This window comes from Panthera uncia, chromosome A2 (assembly GCF_023721935.1).
Source record: "Panthera uncia isolate 11264 chromosome A2, Puncia_PCG_1.0, whole genome shotgun sequence".
In the NCBI taxonomy this organism is placed as follows: domain Eukaryota; kingdom Metazoa; phylum Chordata; class Mammalia; order Carnivora; family Felidae; genus Panthera; species Panthera uncia.
The window spans coordinates 34,647,555-34,671,988 of record NC_064816.1 but is presented as its reverse complement, the minus strand read 5'-3'; the positions used below and the strand labels follow the sequence as shown (position 1 = coordinate 34,671,988).

Genomic DNA, 24,434 nt, shown 5'->3' with positions numbered 1-24,434 from the left:
TGATCAGTTTTGTGGTTCCCGAGTCCTTTATAAGCACCCCATGTTTATTCATTATTGTGATTACACAGTCCAAGCAGCTCTGCTTGATGTGATGAGCAAAAAGCAAGACGCTAAGGCATTTAAATACACTTGAAATTAACGTTTGCACAAATAGGTGTCTGATGGGGTATTCTAATTTGATTCTAAAGGCCTAGAAATAAGTCTGTGTCTAGGGGTGTCCTCCTGGGAATCCTAAGTCAGATGTGTGCAGTTCATTTGCAAGGTTTCTGTATTGTTTAAAAGGAAAATGGCAGTGTTTGGAACCTATCAGCCCTACGTCCTTTGTGGGTGAGTAGAGGGAGCAGAGAACCAGTAAACGTGGCTGTTGATACTGGTCTTGCATAGTGGGTTACCCTTTAGGATGGAGAGGCAAGCTGTAGGTTCCTGGTAACAGGGGAAAAGTCAGCTTGTCTGGATATATACTCAAACAAAGTACACTAATCATCCTACGGAAGTATTAATCAGAGAAGGAAAATACTCAAGTCTGAAAGTTAAGGTCACCCTGAGAAAAAGGACTGGCAGAATTCCTAGAAAGCTCTGTTTCTTCAAGACATTTTGGTTCCAAATTTACTCTCTTCACATTTACAAAAGACTCATGATCCCAAGTGTAAACTCCGTTTCTAGTTTGATGTGCAAATATTTCTGAACCATAGCATAAATAGACATGAACTTACAAGCAGTTGACTACATCCATATACAAGTTTCAAAGTCCTCATTTACTTAGAAGTAAGTAACGAGGAGAGAATATAGGGTTTATGCTGATGGCAATTTTTTTTGTCCTCTGAACATACTGGATTTAAGAAATCTATTTCATGTTATCAATCTTGTTTGGTATGCCAGTATCCCAATTCTAATCTTACTGCAATTCTTTTTATTAAAGTATAATAGACACACAATGTTACATTGGTTTTAGGTGTATGACGTAGTGATTTAATAAGTCTATGCCTTACGCTATGCTCATCACAGGTGTAGCTACCGTCTGTTAATATAAAACAGTTACAGTAGCGTTGACTATATTCCCTATGCTGTATCTTTTACCCCATGACTTACTCCTTACAAAACTGGAAGCCTGGATTTCCCACTCTCCTTCATCCATTTTGCCCATCCCCCAAGCCCCCCTACCCTCTGGCAGTCATCACTTTGCTCTTGGTATTTAGGGATCTCTTTCTGCTTTTTGTTTGTTTGTTTTTTAGATTCCACGTATTAAGTGAAATCATATGGCATTTGTCTTTCTCTGTCTGACTTACTTCACTTAGCATAATACCCTTTTAGGTCCATCTGTGTTGTCACAAATGGCAAGATCTCATTCTTTTTTTTTTTTTTTATGGCTGAGTAATATTTCATTTGTGTGTGTGTGTGTGTGAGAGAGAGAGAGAGAGAGAGAGAGAGAGAGAGACATCTTTATTCCTTCTTTATTCATCCTTCTATTGATGGACGCTTGGGTTGCTTCCATATCTTGGCTATTGTAAATAATGCTTCAATGAACATTAAACATAGAGGTGCATATATATTTTTGAATTAGTATTTTTGGTTTTTTTGGGTAAATACCCAGTCATGGAATTACCGGATTGTATGGTATTTCTATGTTTAATTTTTTGAGGAACCTTTATACTGTTTTCCACAGAAGCTGTACCAATTTATACTCTCACCAACATTGTGCAGGGGCTCCTTTTTCTCCTGCAGTTCTGTGTTTTCACGTAGACTAGTGTATAAGGAGAATTTTGTTCAAACACAGATTCCCAGGGCTCACCCTCAGAGCTACTGGTTCAGTAAGTCTAGGGCGGAGCCTGAGAATTTGCATTCCAACGAGTCCCACAGAGCGTTGATGCTGACAGGCTTGTGCTTTACCCTTCTCCAGTTCATCTTTCAGAGGTAAAAAATTTAATATGGAGATTTTCATAGAACAGGGTTATTTTGATTAGGTTGTGAGCTTCTCATTTTGTGATACACTGGTTAAGTTTGTCTAACTAGTATAATTCTGAAGATCAATATAGATTACTGAGGCCAAAATACAAATTAGATATTGGTTGGATCAGTGTTACACATATGAGACACTGATTTTGATAATGTCCATAAGTTCCTTTTAGAATATAAGATGTATTTTCTGTAGTTGAGGACTTCTAATGTTTATTTATTTTTGAGAGACAGAGACAGAGCACGAACGGGAGAGGCACAGAGAGAGAGAGAGAGAGGGAGAGAGAGAGGAAGACACAGCATTGGAAGCAGGCTCCAGGCTCTGAGCTGTCAGCACAGAGCCTGATGGAGAGCTTGAACTCACCAATTGTGAGATCATGACCTGAGCCAAAGTCGCATACTTAACGGACTGAGCCACCCAGGCGCCCCTGTAGTTGAGGCCTTTTAGAATAAGAATCATACAGTTGTGTGAATGGGTATTGAGGCTGTTTTGCTGTATGTAGCATGTAACCAGCATATCACCTACTTCTGTCATCTGGCTGATGTCTATACTGATCAGGAAAAAAAAAATGTGCCTTCTATTTTCATATCCTTTGAGTCTGATTTAAATTGTAATCCTATCGGCAGGTGACATACGGGAATTTCGTTTTGGTTCCTGTATAGTTAAGACTCAGCAGATGTTAAAAGCTGATGTGGATTTAAGATTTCATCCATTCTGGGAATAATTGAAGATTTAGTTAGGACCAGAAGATGGAATTGTAGATAGAGTTATAGGACTGAAGGGGGTATGGAAAGTTTTTGCACAGATGCCTGGCTTGGTGCATTCTCTTACCACTTGGAGGAATAAATTACTGTCCATGTTTGGTTAAATGAAAAGCTTTCAGTAGATTTTACTATGTCTTGCACTATTAACGAGAACTTGAAGTTTGCAAACTACAGTCTCTCCTGAATGAGAAACAAATGTTGAAGAATTTGATTGCTTAAATCCTTATTCATTTTTTTTTTAAGTTGGGGTTTTGGGAGATTATTTTAGAGATAGTCTGACGTATAGAAATGTGTGGGTGTTGGCAGGAAGGTTGGAACTGGCAGCCACCAAGAAGAGTGGATGGGCTGGGTCAGAGTCGTTTAACCTCCTCTGTCTCCAGAGCTGTGTTTTAATTACATGGCTGGTTTGCGGAACTTTGGTGTTCTCTCGAAGGCTGTGGTGTGTTGTGTATGTTGTACTAACATTTCCTTGGGACCCATCAGTCACTGTTGTCCCTTTGGCATGTTTTCACTTTGGTCATCTTTGCCCAACTGTCAAGATGCTATAGCTCTCCTCCCTGGCTGCCTGCCATTTTGCCCTCTGTCCCCCTCTAGTTCTCAACTCCAGACAGTTCGAAGATGAGGCTTCCAGGTTGAGTGGCAGACTAGGGCACGGCAGAAGTTAGTTTACATGGAAGACAAAACAGCCGAAGCATCCAAACAACAAACTTGCCCTCATCTGCCCTAATCTTTTTTTTTTTTTTTAAAGAACAAATATCCAGTTAAAAAAAAGCATGGCATTTTATTTACTATAGAACCTAGAGAGTGTGGATGGAATTCTCTGTTGGCTGGGAATTGGCAGTGTAGTTACAGCCGCTAGTTTTGTATCATATGGACAGTGATTCCGCCAGTGATAATAAGCAACCAGTGACCTTGTGGAAGCCCTGCTGGTGACATGCAAGTTGTAAAAAAAATAAAAGTAAAATTGCAGTAAGATAAAAAGTAAAGATCACCTTTAACGACTCCTCCAACCCGTTTCTAAAGCTCTCTCCCCACCAACTGTTAAGAATTTGGCTCATCTCTTTCTGCATATATGTACAATACGTTATGTCTCAGTGAAATCCCAACGTGAGGAGGGAGAATGGCCTGATGGTATGCTGGTAGATTCTCCCTAACCATTTGCAGTTCATCTGTCAGTGCTCACTGGTCAGTAGAAGTAGGGAGCATTTACGTTTATTTCAAAAGTATAATGTGGGAACATCAAAATGTATTTAAACTTTTCTATTTATATTATTTAATTTACATATGTTTGCTAAATAGGTCGTATTGTGTAGTATTGTGTAGAATTTTTTCACTTAAATAGTAATTTATATACATCTGTTTCAATAATTTGCATTGTTCCCTTACCATTGTCTTGGAGAGTGACCCATAGCTCTTGTCCCTTTCTTTAACTAACTTTCATTAGGAACGTACTGCATTTTATTTAGTTGTTCCCTACAGGTCAAGCCTTTTACATTACAGACCGGACAAAAGTTTCAGTAGAACTTCCTGCCATGAAAGAGAATATTCTAAAATCCGTGTCCTCCACTAACAGCAGCCACTGAGCCACATGTGACTGACTGTTGAGCACTTGAAATGCGGCTGTTGTCAAGGAGGAACTGAATTTTAAATTTTATTTATTTTCAATTAATTTAGCATTATTTAAATAGCTGCTCATGTCTAGTGGCTGCCTTTTTGGACAGTGCATGTATAGGTATACCTCCCTCAGAAGGGGTACAGCTACTATTTTACTGTCAAAATGTTTTAGTAAGTGACTCATCAAGTGATGGAAGTGTAGTCTGTTTTGTTCAACAAGAGGATCAAGACTTTTTAACTGAAAAGAGGGAGATAAATAATCTAATGAAAACAGGACGGAGTTGTTAAGATTTATCAGGCGTTTTCCTTCCCTCCTTCAGACTCCTGTCTGCTCTGCCGGGGCTGGGCTTCCTGATGGGAGCTGTATCATTCTACCAGGGCAGTTCTTTGTAAAGTGAATTGATGGCTATGTAAATACAGCCATTAACCTTAAGCACCTTAGACAGCTCCTTGGGCGCTGCAGTTCTCATGCCCTTGAAAATGCTGGTTGATGGATGCCAAGATATTAAAAAATTTTTTCTCCCTCTAACTGTTTGAAACACGGGACCTTCTAAGTGATAGGCCAAAGGAGCCAGTGAAATTGAGGGCCTACTAGGTGTAAATACTATAGCAGGGGTTTGGAATTCTCTCCTTGCAGAGGGATATTTTGTAGGTTTACTCTGGATAGATAAGCAATAGGATCCTGTGTATTTGTATGTATATCTTCTTTTAAAAAATACACATATTGAGATAAAATTTGAAAGCACAGAGAAAGCTTGTGGAAAATTTGCTTTTAAAGCAAATGGAGTTTTATAATTCTGAAACTTTGTAGATATTTGAAAATGAATAGCATATGTTGCTATTAAAAGATACCTTCTCTTTCTTGAAAGTTAGAGAAGGAATTTGAGTGGAGGTGGAGACAGACAGAAGATAGATAACATTTCCATGTTGAAAATGGATTTTGTTTGGGCTCCTGGCTGGCTCAGTCGATAGAGTATGCAATTCTTGATGTTGGGGTTGTGAGTTTGAGCCCCATGTTGGGCATGGAGCCTGCTTTAGAAAAAAGAAGTGGGGCACCTGGGTGGCTCAGTTAAGAGTCCGACTCTTAATTTCAGCTCAAGTCTTGGTCTCACGTTTTGTGAGTTTGAGCCCCACATCAGGCTCTGTGCTGACAGTGCAGAGCCTGCTTGGTTTTCTTGATCTCCCTCTCTCTCTGCCCCTCCCCTGCTCATTCACTGTCTCTCTCTCTCTCTTAAAAATAAATACATGTTAAAACAATTAAAAAAAGAAAGAAAATGCATGTGGTTGTAGGAAAAGTAGCAGTTGTGTAGAAGTAGGGCCAAAAGATGTCAGTTGCCAGTGTCTCAATTTTCTGATGTCATCTGAGACACCTTCCCCTTGCTTATTCCCCTAAAACCACTTTGGCCATCTCTCATTTCCTAGAATGCCTAGACTCATTTCTTCCTCAATGGCTTTGTACTTGACGTTCCTTTCCTTGGAACTTGCATCCTGTTTGTTTCAGAATGGGTCCCTTATACCCACCCCACTTAGGTGACCATGAATCTCTCTCTTAGCTTTCCTTCTACTATGGCTTCATATACGTGGGAACTTGTGTGTGTACTCTTTCCTGAGTTTTCTGGGCAATATGATGTCTGATCTTGCACATAACAGTTTTTCACTGCTGTGTAGTATTTCATCGTACAGATAGACCACTCTATACTTATCCATCCCGGTATTAAACATTTGAATTTTTTCTAGGTTTTGGCTGCTATGAACACTCTCATACGTGGTTTCAGTGGACATACAATGGTTGTTTCTTTTGCATAGCTTTTTTTTTTTTTTCCAGACTAATGTTTGAGCCCGGGTTGTTCTTGCCAGAATTGTTAAATAGTTAAAACACTTATGTAGCGCTTGTCGTGTGCCAAGCACTATTCCAAATCGTTTGAACATATTAGCCCATTTAATTGGGGTGAGTAGGACTATTGTCTTCATTCTACAGAGGAGGAAACTGGAAAAGAGAGTGTGGAGCCTCTTGTCAGCATCACTCAACTAGTAGCTCAGAGCTTGAATTTCTCCCCGTCTCTCTCTTTCTGTCTTTCTCCGTCTCTAATTGAGAATGTCTTTCCAACATTGATCAGATTAGTAACATTGATTTCTCCAAATGGTTACCCTTCTGCAGGACCTTGTGCCCGACAGAGAGGCAGCAAGGAACAGCACTATAAATTGAACGCTAGCAGCTAGTGATTTGAGCTGGAATTTGAACCCAGGTGGCCTGCCTTCAAAGGCTCTGCTCATAACCATTCTGCTAAATAAAACAAGCTTTGTCTTTGGCAGCCTTTCCCTGTCCCTTCCAGCACGTCTTTCCCCCCTCTTCCTGGGCTCTTTGGTGTTCCAGCTGGCCATGCTGCCTCCCCTATGCCCTCTTTTCTGCTCCCTGGTGGTTAGCTTTATTTTGCAACCCCAACCAGCCACTAGGTGTGAATGGGGCAGAACTAGGTGGCCTTCAGAAAACCGTGCTCTACCGTCCCTCTACCTGGATTTCAATCTTGGCTTCAGTCCTGACTCTGTGCAACCCTGGGCAAATAATGTTAATCAGGTGTCCTCATCTTTAAAAAGAAAATATCAGGTGTGAATTGGATAGGAAATACCCGCACAGCACACAGCACAGTGTTTGACACGCAGGAAGTTTTCATTAAATATAAGCCCCCACTGTATTTATTATTATTTAGTTTCGTTGGTGTTATTCAAAAGGATTGTCATTAGGGCATTTTAGTGAAAGACTGAGTAGCCTAAAGTCTTCCCATGTTAATTCCTCCAGGACATACAATTCCTTAATAACCCCAAGCATTGATCTCTAGCAAGATAACCTGGCTGGGGAAATATTTGGGGGCAGGATTCCTTCCCCCAATGCCTTCAGTCGTGCTTTCTCAACAGCCACCTGCATTAGGAACCTGTGTAAATGCCGTGAACCCCTAAAGTGAGATCCCCAAGTGGTTTAACAAACACCCAGAGGAAAATATCAGAGAACTCAGCATCTTTTCTTTTCATTTTGTTAATCTCTAGTGGTTTTCTGAAGCCCAGGGAGAGTAGTCTTAGGACTTTGCAATTTTCTGGCTGAAGCAGAAGAACCGAGTTTGATCTCTTGGGGCTTAAGAGAACAGCCAGAAATCCAGGAGCACTTGAGTGGGAGCCAACAGCACCTTGGTCCGCCTGGTTTTCAGCTACACCCGTCATTAATTCTCTCTGAATGCAGTGTCACATGCAGATGAGGAAGAGTTGATTAACGGTATGCTGCTCGGTTTCTCTTCTGGTCCCCGGCACTTTGAAAATGCAGAGGGATGGAGTGGGGGTGGGGGGGAAAACCAGGGGTGTTCCCTGTTCGGAAAAAAAGAAAAGCCCAATATAGTGTTGCTCATCCCCTTTTGCATTAATGCTACTGTTTTGCATTTAATTAGTGGCCAGTAGTTAAGTCAGGCATCTAACATTTTGGTTGTGTCCTTGAGCTATGGCAGTCTTTTAATCAACCAGTACCCGCCCCCCCCCCCCTTCTTTTGATGTAGTGTCTGCAGGCAAATAAAAAGACCCAGCTTCGATGGGACTGGTAAAAATGGAAGGGAGATTTTGGTTTGCAGGTTTTTCCTGATGTTTCATGATTAAAGGGGCCCTGCCAGGTGTTAGGAAAGGAAATTGCTTATACACCCTTTAGGGGCGGGCTTCCCTTTAATGTCTTGGGAAGTGGGAAACAGACAAGGGGGAAAATAATAGAATGGAAATAATGGAATAAAGGTGCGGGAAATATTCTGTGAGCCTAGACTCAAAGAATGAAGGGGTAGGATCAGTGATTCGCTCGAACGTAGCGGATGAAACATTGATCCAAGGGGGCTTAGGGGAGGGGTGATGCCTCAGAGGTGAGGTGCGGAGAATTGAAATGATTTCACACCACTTGGGCTGATGATCTGGGCGCCAGAGCCCTCTGTGTGGGCAAGAAACATATTACTACTAATAAGGGTTTTGAGCCAAGACAGCCCCACCTGCTGACACATACATCACAACATACACGTAAGCTTTCCTGGAGGCTTTATGGCTTTTTATTTTTCTGTCTAACCTTTTCTGACATACTGATATAAATTAAACAATCTTCTTTCCCTGTCCCCTACCTGCTACTCCAAAATTACAAGTGAATTTGTATTTTTGTGTCTTTCCTGCTTATTGGTGCTCTGGCTTATTTATAAGCCGTCCAGTGCCCAGGACATACACTTTCAAATATTTGTTGATTGGCTTTGGTGATTCTGCTATGCTGGAGAGATGCTGTATATTAGGGGATCCTCTTCTGAGGGTCTAGCTTCCAATTCCATGTTGGGTGTGTGTGTGTGTGTGTGTGTGTGGCTTTGGGCAAACCGGGTAACCTTTCCCGGAGCTTCTGTTTCTCCATATGTAAAACAGAGTCGATCGTACCCATCAGTTAGGAAGGATGTGTGATACAAATGAGCTAGCATGGGGACCTTGTCCAGCACAGTGCCCAAGACGATGTCTCTGTTATCGTCCCCTTTCTCTTTACCCTCGCAGTCCACATCTGCAGGGAGTGTAAATCTTGTAGGGAAGAACATTTGGGTCTCATTGGAAAGCACCTTTTAATTGTCTGTGTTTTGTCCTTGTCTTCTGAGAAGATGATAGAGACATAGGGTAGAGGAGTGAGAAATCGCCGTGCTCAGTCCTCTATAGGAAAAAAATGGATTATGGAGGATTAATCTTTACAGTTCGTTTTATCGATCAGCTTGGCATAATTGCTCTCTTCTTGAACGTCGGCAGCGTCTTCAGTTTTAGCAGCAAGCTGCCCAGAATGTGACCGGGCCCTTAACATGTTTTGTGGCTACAGTTATTGAAATGTAAATTCCACAGAAGAGAAAGATACAGAGCCTAACCCTGTTTTGGGGAAAGTGACATCGAAATGAGCAAATATTCCAGGCACAATCTATCATCAAATCTTTTTTGTGTGTGTTTAGTAATTTAATAGGAGATAGGAGCTGATATTTATCGAACACTTAATTAAGTACCAAACATTGTGTCACCCTTTTAATGATGTTTTATCAGGACAAGCTTATGAGGTTGGGACAATGGAGTCAGACTGCCCATGGGATTTCGTGCTGAATTAAGTGTCTAAAAGAAAAACAGTGTATAGTCAGAATTCTTTCCTGAAACATCCCATAAAATATTTTTGGGTACAACCCTGTACAAGAGTTCTTATACCTTACGTTTGAGAACTGCTGAGCTAGTCCACAGGAAGGAACAAAGGGAATGCAGAAGTCTGGTTGTTCAAATGCATTGAATAAATGAATGTTGAATGAATTCTGCTTGTAACTACCAAACTTCCATAGATGGGTGATGAGTTGAGAATTCTTAAGTATTTCTCTGGCTTAAAGGGTTGGCTTACTTCTCTTTTAATCTTAAATCTCTTTAACCTAAATCTATTCTATGAAATCTGTTGTTGTGACGTTTAAACACTGCTTTGGAGACAAACTTGACCCTGGTTACATTCTAAAGTGAGTTTGTATATTAAATGTGCCAATGACGACTCCATTGTGCTATTAGTGCTTGCTTGCTTTCTTTCTTTCTTTCTTTCTTTCTTTCTTTTTAAAGTTTATGTATTTATTTTGAGAGAGAGAGTGAGAGCGAGACAAAGCAGGGGAGGAGCAGAGAGAGAGAGGGAGAGAGAGAGAATCCCAAGCAGGCTCCGTGCTGTTAGCACAGAGCCCAACATGGGGCTCCAGTTCACAAACCGTGAGATCATGACCTGAGCCAAAATTAAGAGTCTGATGCTTAACCAACTGAGTCACCCAGGTGCCCCTATTAGTGCCTCATTTCTATGGAGGAGAAGCTGGAGTGTGCTGACTTGCCAAGGTCACTGTCAGACACTGCGGTAGGTAGCCTTGTGTGATCCCTGCCTCCTAGAGTTCACACCTTTGTGGGCCAGGATCTGACTTGCTTCTAACCAGTGGAATACAGCAGAGATGATGGGATGTCATAGCTATGATTGTTACATATGTAAACTCTGGTTGCTAGTAGCCTTGCCCTAGAGATTCTCTTTGGTAGCTTGGAGATGTAAGCAGGCATCTTGGGAAAGCCCATGTGGCAAAGAAATGCAGATGACCTCTAGGAACTGAGAGCCAGCAAAAAGCCTTGAAGCTTTCAGTCCTGCAACCTCAAGGATGAAGGACAGTGTTGCCAACATCCACGTGAGTGGGAAAGTGGGGTCTTCTCCAGTTGAACCTTCAGGTGAGAACCTGGCCCTGGCTGACAGCTTGCATGCAGCTTCATGAGACCCTGAGGAAGCACACAGCTAAGTTGTGCCCAGATTCCCGGTCTACAGAAAGTGTGAGATAATAAATGCGTTCTGTGCTGTGCGAAGTTGTCAAGTATGTAGTTAATCTGTTATGCAGCAGTAGATGTATCATCACAGAAATAGTGAGTGTCAGGGTTTGAATCCCATCCCATTGATAGCAGATGTGAGGCTGTGAGCAGATTTGGAAGGACGTTGAAGGCGATCTAGTCCAGCAGCCTTTTGGTGGGTGCCTGTCCCGGCCAGTGGTCAGCCAGCTACTTGGGGACTCCCACACACTGGGGAATTCGTTGTGTCTTGACACATTTGTATTCCATTTGGACAGGTTCCTATTTCATTGATTGGTTCACTCAATATATATATGTATTTTTTAATTTTTATTTTATTTTTTTATGTTTATTTATTTTTGAGACAGAGAGAGACAGAGCATGAATAGGGAGAGTCAGAGAGAGAGGGAGACACAGAATCTGAAACAGGCTTCAGGCTCTGAGCTGTCAGCACAGAGCCCGATGCGGGGCTTGAACTCACGGACCGCGAGATCATGACCTGAACTGAAGTCGGACGCTCAACTGACTGAGCCACCCAGGGGCCCCCTTGTATGTATATACATACATATATATATATATATATGTATATATATATGTGTATATATATATATACACACACACATATAAACATACACACACACACACACACACACACACACACATATATGTTTAAGTTTAATTATTTTGAGCGAGAGAGAAAGAAGAGAGGAGAGGAGAGACAGAGGATCCCAAGCAGGCTCTGTGCTGTCAGTGCAGAGCCCAGTGTGGGGCTCGAATTCACAAATTGGGAGATCATGACCTGAACTGAAATCAAGAGTTAGATGCTTAACCAACAGAACCACCTAGGTGCCCCAATTCATTTACTTACTAAATGGAAGTATTTCTTGAGGGTCTCCTCAGTGCCAGGCACTCTGCTACGGGGTAGGCTATGGTCTTGCTTTACGGAACTGACACTGTCATTATTAAACACTTATTTCTACACAGCCATGATTGTTTTTTAATTTTACTCTAATTTCTCTAAGTCCTAGTTCTGTTCAGTGGGCTCCAAAGAATATTTCTAACCCTTTTTCCACAAGACAGCACTTCAGATAGTAAATACTGTTGCCATTTTGTCTCCCCGAGTCTTTTTTTTTTCAGGCTTGCTCTCCTCCCGGCTTTCTTCACCATTTGGCGTATGGCTTGGTCTGGAGCCATGCAGCCCAATACAGTAGCTATGGGCCATAAGCAGCTACATAAATTTAAATTGATTAGAGTGACATGAAACTAAAAATTCAGTTCCTCAGCCATACTAGCCACATATCGAGAGCTCAGTAGCCACATATGGGGATGACTGTTGCATTGGAGATACAGAACATTTCATCGTGGCAGAAGTGCTATGGGACAGAACTGAATCTTAAATTGGACTGAATAATGTGAGATCTTTCATTCTGGTCTAATTCAGAGTATAACCGAATTACCCTTCTCTAGTTGTAAGTAATATACTTTCATTAATGAAACGTAATATCAAAATAACATTTTTAGCAGCCATATTGTATTCCCTGGTTTAAATTCAGCATTTTAAATTCAAAGTCATTTGAGACATCTCTGAGCAATTTTTCCTCCATGTGCTACATGAGAGCGGTGTTTCTTCCATCCTCTGCTTTCTACTTAGGTTTTTAGCCCCAACCTTCATAACCTGCATTTGCCTCCAGAGAATTTAACTCTCTTAGCTTTCAGTGGATTGGGCACCTTACTGGAGTTTTTTCAGTTTTGCTTTTGACATATCAAAACTGTTGTTTTTCTTCCTGGGTTCAGATCATCCCCAAATTTGAGTGGGATGCTGGCAATGTCAGCATCTAAATTAATGATAAGAAGATGACCAGGATGGGGGCCCTGGACGGAGTCCAGCGCCATTCCTCCAGAGAATACACTCTGAATTGACATAGATGTAATTAATCAGCAGCAAGGAAAACTTTTGATGGGTTATTCAGCCTATTTATTTTCATTATGCCTGGACTATATTTCTTTATAGTTTTGCTTGGAGCTTTATGAAAAACTTAGAACATGTTGCTGAATTCTGGAATTGGTGATCATAACAGCCTTTGATCGTCAACTGCTATGAGTATGAAAAAGGGAATGAGCATTGCCTGGCATGGGTTATTCCTTGTTGAATCCATACAGATTCCAAGGAATCCTTGCTGCTCCTGGCCACGCATGTTAATAATGGCATTCTAAGTGTTTTTTGTGAGGTTGGCCCATGCTTACTGATAACGTGATTGGCAGAACCTCTGTTTTCACTCCTTTTCATTTGCTGGTACGTCTCCTGTTTCCCAGATTTTTCAGTTTGCCAGTAATATTTTTGCCACCTCACATCCCATGCCATCAGAGGTATGGGATTTAATTCATCAGGGCGAGGAGCCTTGGACTCATTTAGAGAGGGCAGGCACTCTGACAATCGCAACACCTATTTTGGACCGCACTTCCCTCTAACCTGTGTTCCCTCTACCCCTTATGGAAAGCATCTCATCCTTCTTAACAGAACACAGGCATAGACTGGAGGTTGAGTAATTCCACTCGCTGTCACCCGTTAGCATCATGCCACTGTCTCCAAGCAAGAGACCCATGTCTTGTTGTTCTCCTTGCCCTGAGCGTGACAAAAATAGCCCTTTTGTAGTTCTGTGCGTTTTCTGCTGGGCTCAGCTCATTCCAGCCTTTTGCCTTCAACTGGGCTCAGCTCATTCCAGCCTTTTGCCTTCTTGACACTCGTATCAGAAGCTGGAAGATTTTTCATTTGAGGATCGAGGCATTCTCCAAAGCAGGTGACTTTCCAGGAGCCAGCTAGATAGAAAGCTATTATCTTGAGAATGACAGTGGGTGCATATCTTTGCCTCCACCTTCTATTTGGACAATGGGCGTTAATTTCTTCGACTACTTTGGGTATTACTGGAGGATCAATTTCTCTAAACCTTCTTTTTCTTTCCTTTTTTTCTCTCTCTTGGCTAAAATCATTTTTACTGAGACCCTTTCATGATGGATGTAACATACTGTGGAAACTGGTTTTCAGATGGCAGGAGTTGTGTGCGAGATGTGGGCTCTCTTTTCCAGGCAGGCTTCCAACCTTCACGACACCATCACCACGGCAAGTCAGCTGTGCGGTTAACACGGATTTAACAAAGCCCTTAGAGCTTGTATTAAGAGAAGGACTCTGGAGTGAGACCCTTGCTGGTTCAAATCCTGGCTTCCCCACTTACCAGCTTTATGACCTTGGCCAAAGTATTAACCTTGCTGTGTTTGAATTTCCTCTAATAAGGTCCGTGCCTCGGAAAGCTGTGCAAGACTTGAATGAGTTAATATATACAACAAGTTTTCAGCATAACATTTGGCAACTAGTTAGTGCTAAATAAAAGGTTTCTGATAGCAGTGATTATTATTTGTGGACTGAGACTCTCAAGCCTGAGAGGCCTCAAATAATTGAAATTAGAGGGCAGTCAGCTGGCAAGATTCTCAATTCTGATGTCCAGGGAGGGATATATGAAATCGATACCTGATTTTCTGTTGTGCCAATCAATGTATCATCACCCATGACATGAGAAAGGAGCGGGGATGCAGAACAAGCTTTGCCATTTTGAGGAAGGACCCTTCACCTTTTGAGGAGCCCCGAGGCTGCACCCCGCTTCCTTAGCTGGCCTGTGTGCACAGGACACTATTCACCTGTGCCTCTTGCCACTTGCTCCTTACCTTTTCTCCCTCAGATGTGAAATTACTTTATGGTTTAGTTTTGTTTTCTCCTTTCCAAATGCCCTGGGACTACAGGCGGTTGGGGAGTTTTCCTTTGGGTTCAAGCCTCGTTAACCCTGGGAACCTCCCCAGTTCAGTGATCTGTGGGTGAAAACGTGGAAAGCAAAAAAACCCAAAAAAACAAAAAAAAACCCCAAAAAACCAAAACCAAAACCAAGCAAACAAACAAATAAAAATGAAAACAAAACAAAACAAAAAAGCAGGAAAAGAAATCCTTTGGTTTGGTTGGAAATCCACTTGAAGACAGGACTCTGTATACTTTTCAGAATTTATCATTATCTGAAAATGAATTTCCACAGTGCGCTTTCTCTCTCTGACCAATGAGAACTGCTGCTAATAAAAGCCCTCTTGCATCCACCCTAGGGGAGACTGTTCTCACTAGCGCTCTAGCTGGTCTCTTTGTACCTCAGGGCCTTTGAACATGCTGTTCCCTTTGTTTCAAAGTCCTTCTTCCACCTGTCCCACAGCTGGCTTCTCTCATCTTTTAGTCTCTAACTCCAACAAGTTTCGACTGCCCTTGCTAAATTATCCTCTCTGCCCTCTCCCCCTTCCTTGCCACTTTCTGCTGTCATCTTTTTTTTTTTTTTTTTAATCAATGTCTGGAATACTCCTTTTTCAGATGGCTGATAGCAGAATACAAGGCAGAGACCTCACGTGTCCCCTTCGCTGCTTGTCCCCATCCCTTGAGGCAGTGCCTGTCACATAGTGGGGGCTCAGATATATTTGGTGAGTGAATGAATTTTGAAATTCAGTGCAGGAAAAGCTGCTCTGGAAGAAAAAGCTCACATTCCCCATTTGCCGTGGGTAGCAGATACCTCCGGTATCTTATGACATATTCCTCATCCCCCGGCAGCTGCAGAGGACCATTCTGAGCAAGTCCAGAGGTGAACTTCTGGGGAGCTGAGGGAAATAACACAAGGTAGCAACTTGAATGAGCAGCCCAAGCTGCTCACGTTCTGTCCCTTATGTTTGTCAGGTAGCCTTCTACCTTCCTCACAGGGCCTTCTCTGATGCAGTGTGTACAAGCCAAGGCGGCCCGCACGAAAATGGGAGGTAATACCTCTGATGAAAACCCAGTGGAGAGATGCTTTCAGCAGCGGACGATTCTGGGAGCCGTTCTCTACAATTCTGGGGGGGCCCTATGGAATCTGCCTGCCACCATACATGGCAGCAACCTCAGTCATGCACCTCATGTCCTTGTCTTGGGCTCTGCTTGGGCGGGGGGCTCTCACCCCGAGACCCCATTCATATCGATAACTTCACTTCCTTGTCCCCTGCTTTCTGTCACAGCCTGCACAGGCACTTGCGATATAAATCGGGAAAGCTTTTATGAACCTCTTTGTTAGTGTTTGCTTGCATGTGTATTTTATCTCTTTCAGGGTGACAGGGGTCTCTTTGCCCTTGGACTTCTGACACTTGTTACCCTAAAGATCTTTGACAGTTCATCTCCCTTTCCTCTCAGCTGCTCACTGAGCAATCTGCTGGCCTCCAGCTCTGCCAGTTTCTTCCTTGAAGATGCAATCATGGAATCCAGCTTGCTCTTGCTTTCTTTCCCAGGCCATGCGTATTTATAGCTCTGGCTTTTAGATTGCGGGCTAACTTTCAAATGTGCTTGCTTTGAAATAGACTTTCTGAAGGACCTCTGTGGGGATAATGAGGCCATTTCTACACTTGCAAGTTGGAATACATTACAAATAGTGGTTGCAAGAAGTACTTGAAACGATGGTACTTTCTATACAGGGCAAATTGTTTTTTTTTTTTTTTTTTTTTTTTTTTTTCAACCTTGCAAAACTCATTCTGCAACCCTCGCCTGGTGCTTTTGTGACTGGTTTATGCCTTACACAGAAGTCAGCTGCATCATCTGTGAGTTTTCTTTCCAACTTGTGGTGTCAGTACTGGCAGAATTGATGGGTGCTGGGTTCAGCTTCCTTAGGGTGGGAAGGGGAAGGAGGGAGAAGGTAGCTGTGATATTGTATCACATGTTTTGGCATGTCTTGGGAGGTAGATTCTTTAACTTTTTCTGTGCCGTAGTTACTTTTGGAGGTTTGGTGAGGCCAGTGGATCCTGTCTCAGAATAATACCTTAAAACACATGAAAGAAAGTTTATACAATTACAAAGGAAGCCAGCTATACTGAAATGTAGTGGTCAGGGGCGCCTGGGTGGCTCGGTCAGTTAAGCATCCCACTCTTGATTTCGGCTCAGGTCATGATCTCATGGTTCATGAGGTCGAGCCCCACATCAGGTTCTGTGCTGACAAGTGGAGCCTGCTTGGGATTCTCTGTCTCTCCATCTTTCTCTCTCTGCCCCTCCTCTGCTCGCACTCGGTCTCTCTCTCAAAAAAAAAAAATATGTAGTGACCAAAACATTAAGGCAATTTGTGATCAAGAGCGTGCACTTTTGTATTAATGCATTAAACAGCATGCTCTACAGGCGAATCCATTAACTACATAATTGTGGAGTGGTGATGGATACATATTCTGAGGTATGCACCACAAACTGTAATGTAACTTGAAAATACCTGTGGTTTCTCTTTGTGACCAAGTCATAGGAACTGTTATAAACTTGTGTCGTTTGTTGCTGACTTTGATAATTGAAGGAAATGCTGAGTTTCAAATAGAGGTTAGTGCAAATAAAGATGTCATTGTTTTTCTGCATCCCAGTTCATGGACCCTTGAATTCTACCCAAGGACCCCAGATTCAGAACCCCCATTTCCACGATTGACAGTTTGCTTTACGGCCTGTGCTGAAGCTCCTGTTTGGCTAGGCCACTGGTGACTGCTCTACTGTCTCCTCACGGGAGATGCTCGGCAAGTGTTGGTTGAAGGAAAGTGTTGCCAGCACTGTACCTGCCATCATTATAGGTCAGACCCATGTTAATGACGAGAGCCACGACCCTGGGATGCTACTTCGAGGGATTCCTGTGTCTGCTTTTTTTTTTTTTTTTTTTTTGGTTTCATCTGTTATAGAAATAGCCATTGATCGGGAGAACCAATGATGTCTGAAATTACTTATTAGATTGAAAATACTTTGGAATGTGGTTTTACTAACTTGGTTTGTCAGGTTTTCTCAGGTAGGATCCATTTGCTGATTACTACTTTGCATAACGCTGTGGAGTGAACAAGGCTGATTTCGGTTTTGGCATCAAGTGGTTTCATGTCCAGTAAGGTTTCATACCCATACACGAAAATATATGCACACAAGGGGAAAATGTTCGGAGCGAAAGCCCGAGAGTGTGTGTCCACAAAGTGAACGATCCAGGTATTGGTTGAAAAAAAGGGGTGGTAGGGGTAGGAGAAAAGGGAGGCTTGAACACTCATTTGTAGACATTGGAAAGACAGTGTTGCACAGTGGTTAGGAGGGCAGAGTCTGGGACCTGGGTCCATATCCCAGCTCTGCCACTTGGTAGCTGAACTTGAGCAAGTTACATTTGGATGCCCTGCTTCCAAATTCCTCCTCTTTGAATGGGGATAAAGATAGCACTTGCCTCAAATTGTGGGGAGGATTAAATGAATTCATGCAGAGGAAAGCTTTAGGGCAACATGGGGCATTTATAGGGGTTCTGGAAGTCACAGTGAGCTGTTATTACTCATTACAACAACTCACATTAGCATGGTTGCAGTTTACTCAGCCTTTCCCTATACCATGCCTCATTTCAACTTTACAGTAGCCCAAGTAGCTATTTTAAAATCCATTTTTGGGGTGCCTGGGTGGCTCAGTCGGTTAAGCGTCCGGCTTCAGTTCAGGTCATGATCTCGCGGTTCGTGAGTTAGAGCCGCGCGTCAGGCTCTGTGCTGACAGCTCAGAGCATGGAGCCTTCTTCAGATTCTGTGTCTCCTCCTCTCTCTCTGTCCCTCCCCTGCTCATGCTCTGTCTCTCAAGAATAAATAAACTTAAAAAAAAAAGTAAACTCTAAAATCCATTTTTAAGATGAAGAACTTGAGGTTCAGGGAGGTCCGATGATTTGCCTGTTGAACAGATGTGACGCATTGGGAATGAGAGCCCATGTCGTGGGTTGGCAAGACCTGTTGATGTTCCAGTGTCTTCCACTGCATTTAGTGTATCGGCTGAAGGGAGCTTCTGCAGTTTATTTTACTTTACTTTTCTTGGTGAGAAATGAACTTTTATTATGTTTGAGCCATTGTTTGGGTCTTTTTGTTAAAACGGCTTGCATTCTTTTGCACCGGTGCTGGATATCATGTTTCCTGCACCCTGCATAGGAAGACTTTCTTAGCTTATTCCTTTATTTGGTGAGCACCCCTTCCATTTGCTTTCTTAAAAGGTATGCTTGAGCAGTAAATACCTTGGGAGATGGGTTCTTTTGCATTTGACCTGTTTTTTATCCTTGATAAAATCCTGGATCCTGGAACCTTTAAGGATCTTCTTTTTGTCTCCAGCGTTCTGGTGTATGTTGTTTTCCACTATTGTGCCGGGTACTAAACCCTTTCAATCTGGACACTTGTATCCTTCATTCCTGTTAATAAAATTTTTTCTTTGATTATTCCCCCCTCCCCACCCTTGCATTTTCTCTTTGTTTTTAGCGGAACTCTTAATACTCAGGTACTGGACTTCCTTGTCTGGCACTCTAATTTTCTTATGTTTCTCTCCTAGCTCCCCTCCATTTCTTTTTGCTTTACTTTTTGGGGAAATGTCGTCATCTTCCTTCTACTGATTTTCTGGTTTGTTCCCTGAATATTTCTTTTTTTTCTTAAATATTTATTTACTTAAGTAATCTCTACAGCCAGCGTGGGGCTCAAACTCATGACCCCGAGATCAGGAATTGTTTGCTCTTCTGACTTAACCAGCCAGGTGCTCCCTCTTTTGTTTTTAAAATAACCCCTTGATCTTGTTTCTTGGTTACAGACCCTCTTATCCCTCTGAGGATATTACTGACAGATTTGTGTAAGTTTTTTTCCTTCCTGTGTGGGTTGTTGCTTCTGAGTTGCCATTTCGTGTTTCTCGAGTTCATTTTAGGTTTTTCAGATGAAGGGGACTGACCCTTCATGGATCCAGTGCTCTCCCATAGAACTTTCTGCAGTGATGGACATGTTCTATAGCTGTGCTCTTTAATATACCATTCTCCAGGTGGAGCTGTTGAGCAGTTGAAATGTGGCTAGTGCCACTGATGAACTCAGTTTAAAATTTTATTTCATGTAAGTTCATTTCAGTTTAATGGCTCACGTGGCTAGAAGCTGTCACTTGGACAGGGCAGACGGAGTTACTCTTACGTTAGAAGGTGTGAGTATGAGGCCTGCCTGTACCACCAATTAGCTTTGTAACCTAGGGAAGCTAACATCTTGGGTTTCAGTTTCCCCATCAATGAAACGGGGGTAATTCTATTTGGATTCAACCAAAAAAAAAATCACTCCAGCTAGACCAAAGGTGAAAATTACTATTAAAAAAAATTCTTAGGAGTTCTTATGGAATGAAGAGAGACCAAGGAAAAGCTACAAATAGAACAACCTTCTGGAACCTGGATCAGACTCTTGTATCTCATTTCTGCTCTTTGAGTATCTGTGTCAATCTTGTGTCTGTGCAGATTGGCTTGCCTTTTTTTTTTTTTTTTTTTTGGTGCCTCTACATGTACTGAGAGAAAGATGGCCACTCCACAACTCCCAAATTTATGTTTCTCCCCTTCATTAGCTTAGTCTCAAATGACTAGCTATCTCTCCGTTTCTTTCTTTTTTTTAAAGTTTATTTGAGAGCGAGAGAGCAAGCCAGGGAGGGGCAGAGAGAGAGGGAGAGAGAATCCCCAGCAGGCCCTGCACTATCAGCTTCTGACGCGGGGCTTGAACTCACAAAGTGTGCTATCATGACCTAAGCTGAAGCCAAGAGTTGGACATTTAACCGACTGAGCCCTCCAGGAGCCCCATCTTGGTTTCAATTCTAAGTCCCAGGAAGCAGAAACTTTACCTGGTGTGGCTTGAGTGAGCCATGGGCGGCCGAACAACACAACAAACGATATTGCCATGCATCTCATCTCATAAGAGGTTTGGTGGGGGCTGGGATGTTCTCAGGGAAAGCCGTAGTTCCAGTTGCTTCCACACCTAAAAAAGTGTCTCTAGTTAAAAATTTTGCCACACGGTGAGTACTGTGATTGAAAACCCAGATTTGTTGGGGAAAGGAGACTGGATATCCTGCTTCAGTTTAGGTTTTCAGATTCATTTATTGATTCAACAGATATTTGTTGAATGCTTGGTACATGCCAGGTCCAGTAGCAAGGGCTAGAGATGAGATTCAGTGCTGAGAGAAGAAACCTATCTCTTGCCTACATGGAACTTCCGGTCTTATGGGTGAGACTCCTGTGAGTATAACAATGCAATTCTGAATAATCAAGAAGAAAAGGCTAAAATTTAGAGATTTTATTTAGTAATTAGGACAGTGCCTCCATCAGGGTGGTTGTCCTGAGAAATGAAGATGAAGCAGGAAGTAACTAAGTGGAGAAGGACAGAACAATATGTTTGTCTATGAACAAAAGGAATGACATGTGCAGAGGTCCTGAGGCAGGAAGCCTATGAAGGACGGGAAAAAAGAGCTGGATCATATTGGAATTTCATTGTTTCTGCTCCCTCTGGCCCCTGTTTACAAAAGTACTTTGGAACTGGTTACAACGGATGGATGGGGTTTCAGGGGACTCTGTTATTTTAATGAAAGGTTAAAGGTCCCGTAGGTGACAAAGCTAAATCTACATCTTATGTATTTTTATGTTATGCAGCAGATTGTGACAATCTTAGTTTTTATATTCATTTCTTCCTTTTGGGGATGAATGCTGCATTTATTACCTTGAGGGCATAAACTCCTAAGAATAAGAGGTTATTGTTGCCAGCCTCTTGTGTTTTTCTGCTTTAGAAGTCTTGTCAAGTTTGTAGCACATCTTTTCTGTGCTGGAATTACGAGATCATGACCCCATGATTTCCTTATATTTCCTTATATGGGCCTACTTGCTGCCAGAATATTTCCCTGATGCCCCAAAGAAACATGACTAGTGAATTCTTGTGTGAAAATGTGGACTCGGCATAGAAATTTCTTAAAAGTCAGTTTCTGGTTGTAACGCATTATAAATATTAGCTGGTTTTGTTTTTGGTTTTTTTGGGGGGGGGGTCTTGAATACAGAAGAATGGCCTCACAGGCCTTTGTCTGAGTCGATGCTATCAAATCAGGAGGAGATTAAGACAATTGCTGTGAGTGCCACAGGTTCTTTCCAAATGAAGAGAAAAAAAATAATCGGGAGTGTATTGTTGTCTATGAATCACAACTTACGGTGTTACTGATAGGCCTGCATTTTGTTTCTCACTTTCATAATATATTTTGTTTAACCCTCATGTCTACACTGTTGCCATATCCGCGTGTAATGAGTCTTAAAGATGATTGGTGGGGCAGGTCTTTCTTTTGTACTCAGGCCCAGTGTGCCTTGTACTCGCAGAGCCCGTCTCATCTACTGAGATGTACTGAGACATGTTCACTGAAATACTGGATAGGTGTTTCCTAGTGTTCACACATGAGAAAGTAGATGTGGCAGGAATTTATGTGATGGGTTCCTTCCTCAGCTGCGGCCGGGTGTTAGGAGGGCTCCGTCCTTGTCATCACCTCCATCCTCGGATGGGAGGCCTTCTGAGTGGGACTTTGTGTATGGTGCACACCGCAGTCTGCAGTCTTGACTGAGCATTTACTACGTCCAGCCCCCCTCTCTGGTTTCTCCAGACTTTTCTGTTTTAAACGCCCCTTTCCTCCCAGAGGGTGGACTCTCTCAGCCTAGTTTGGAATCCCGAGTCCCCCATTTCCTTGTCTTGTGCTATTGTAAGTAATATTGTAAGTAAGTGGAATGATTTCTCTTTTGTACGGATTGAAAACAAAATAAAACAGAACCGCGTTCTCAGATCATTTTGAGGAGTAAATGAGATGAGAAGTGAACCGACGGGTCCAATGTTGGGCCCTGGGTATCCATCTGTTAGGTTATTACCACGATGCCAGATTCTTCGGTTGTCTTCTCCTGAGTTTAGATACAAAGCAATCGGATGTGGCTTTCAATTGCTTTCCAGGGCCCATGAACATTCTTCTAGATTCTCAGATCACACAATGCCTATCTTAATTTCATATGGCATGATTGGTTATGAATCACTGTGAGCCAAGGCTGATCTTTTCTTAAAGCTGTAAAACATATGCCCTTGGGGTCCCTTGCCATCCCATCCCTTGCCCCTTGTCTTCTTCCAGGTCCCCTGACTGCTTACTTCCCTATATTACATGCAATAGACTTTGGGCCTCACATAAACCAGACCCTAAAAGTCCTTTGACCCCTTCCCTAATGACTTACAATCTACCAGGAAACCCATCCTTGAATTGCATTGTGATTCATTGCCTGTTAATTCTTGTATCATGTGGTCTGGGTTACGTTTTCATTTTATTCTAGGGAAATAATGTTTTACCCTTAGGTGACTGTCACAAGGTGGGAATTTTGAGTTCTGGTCTGGTGAGCAGCATGGGTAGGCAAAAGGGGAGTGGACATAGAGACAGGGCGAGTTGAACTTTGGATCCGTTAAGGCATATTAGATAAGGTGGTCTTGTTCATAATACTCATGTATTTGTATCTGTCCCCATCAAAACAGATTTGAGAACGTCTTTAAAAATATTGAGTGAAGTGAAAGATAAAGGGAAGATAAAGAAAACTAAGTATAAATTAGGCATATAAAACGCATGGTGAAGAGTTCTATTTGCTTATTGAGGGTAGGCTATAAATTTGGCTCAGAGCTTCCTAGTTAGCTAAAGGGAAGAGTGAAATAGAATACACTCTTGGGTGTGCAATGTCCGTAAGATAAGAACCAGTGTTCTTGGTACTAAGACCCGAGACTTCGACCTTGCAAGTTAGTTCATTAGTTTGCCTGCACACGGAGTGCCTGAGGTAACCCGGTGTTATGTGTGAGAGGACTTCTTCTGAAAGAGGCCTGACTTCATTGGTGCTCTATTCTCAAGATAGCTGGACAAATTCATTCTTTGTCTCTCTCTCTCTCTCTCTTTTTAAGTTGAAGTGTCCTCGCCACACCACGTTACATTAATTTCAAGCCTAGATTCGTTCTCTTGCACTTCTAGGTTGAGACCTTCATGTGTGACAGACAAGCAGTGAATAAAATGTTTTGCTAGTTTTTCTTCACTTGAGGGTATAGATAAGGCAGTAATTTTCTTGGACCCACAGGTAAGATAGACACCAGCCCTAGAGAGAATTAATGAAGGGGAAAGGGGAGTTTACCCCCCTTGCTCCCTTAGGCACCAGCTCATTGGTTCGCAAACATTTATTGGTAGCCTGCTGTATGCAGTTGCTGCCTTAGGCTTCAGAACATGAGTTTTTCTTTGGCTCTTTTTTCACCATCCTGCTTCAAGCCGTTACCCTCTCTTGCTTGGATTCCTACAGTAGTCTCTCAGCATTCCCCCCCCCCCCCCACCACAGGGTGCAGTCTCTACCCAGCAGCTGGAGGGCTCTTTTCCCTAACCCGTCTCCTTTTCCTGTCCTGTTTAAAACTCTCACATCGCATGTGTGGAATCAAATCCCAGCTCCACACTATGATTTGCAATCTCCCTCATCATTTGCCCCCGGGACTTCTGTGATATCATCTCCAACCCCCCCCCCCCCAGCTTATTGCCCCCCCCCCCCATTCCCACCACTCCGACCGCTGCTCTGCTGCTCTGCTGCTGACTACAGCAGGTTTATTTTGGCTGGTGGTTCCTGCAAGCGCATGCTGGTTCTCTATGTAGGATGCGCTTGAAGCCCACATTTTGTCGCTCACCATTGTATCAGAGTCCCCTTCTCAGCAGGCCTTCTCTGGGTATCCAGTCCAGGTAGCTGTGCATCCTCCAAGCCCAGCCAGTCTCTGTCACACTGTTCGCTTTTGTGTTCTTGGTTATACTTACTCCAATCCACAGTTACCTTATTCACGCTCGTTTGCCTGTTTGTCTGTCTCCCATGCTGGAACAC

At 42.6% G+C, this 24,434-nt stretch overlaps 1 protein-coding gene across 2 annotated transcripts in view; it reads left to right on the top strand.

Moving 5' to 3' along the window:
• Positions 1-10,410: 10,410 nt before the first annotated feature.
• The window catches only part of TAFA4 (TAFA chemokine like family member 4), a 149,830-nt gene continuing 135,806 nt past the window's right edge, over positions 10,411-24,434 (top strand). For both annotated transcript variants that reach the window (XM_049640877.1, XM_049640879.1), the window contains exon 1: positions 10,411-10,584. The gene's annotated coding sequence lies outside the window, so the exon portion shown is untranslated. The remainder of the gene's footprint in view (positions 10,585-24,434) is intronic.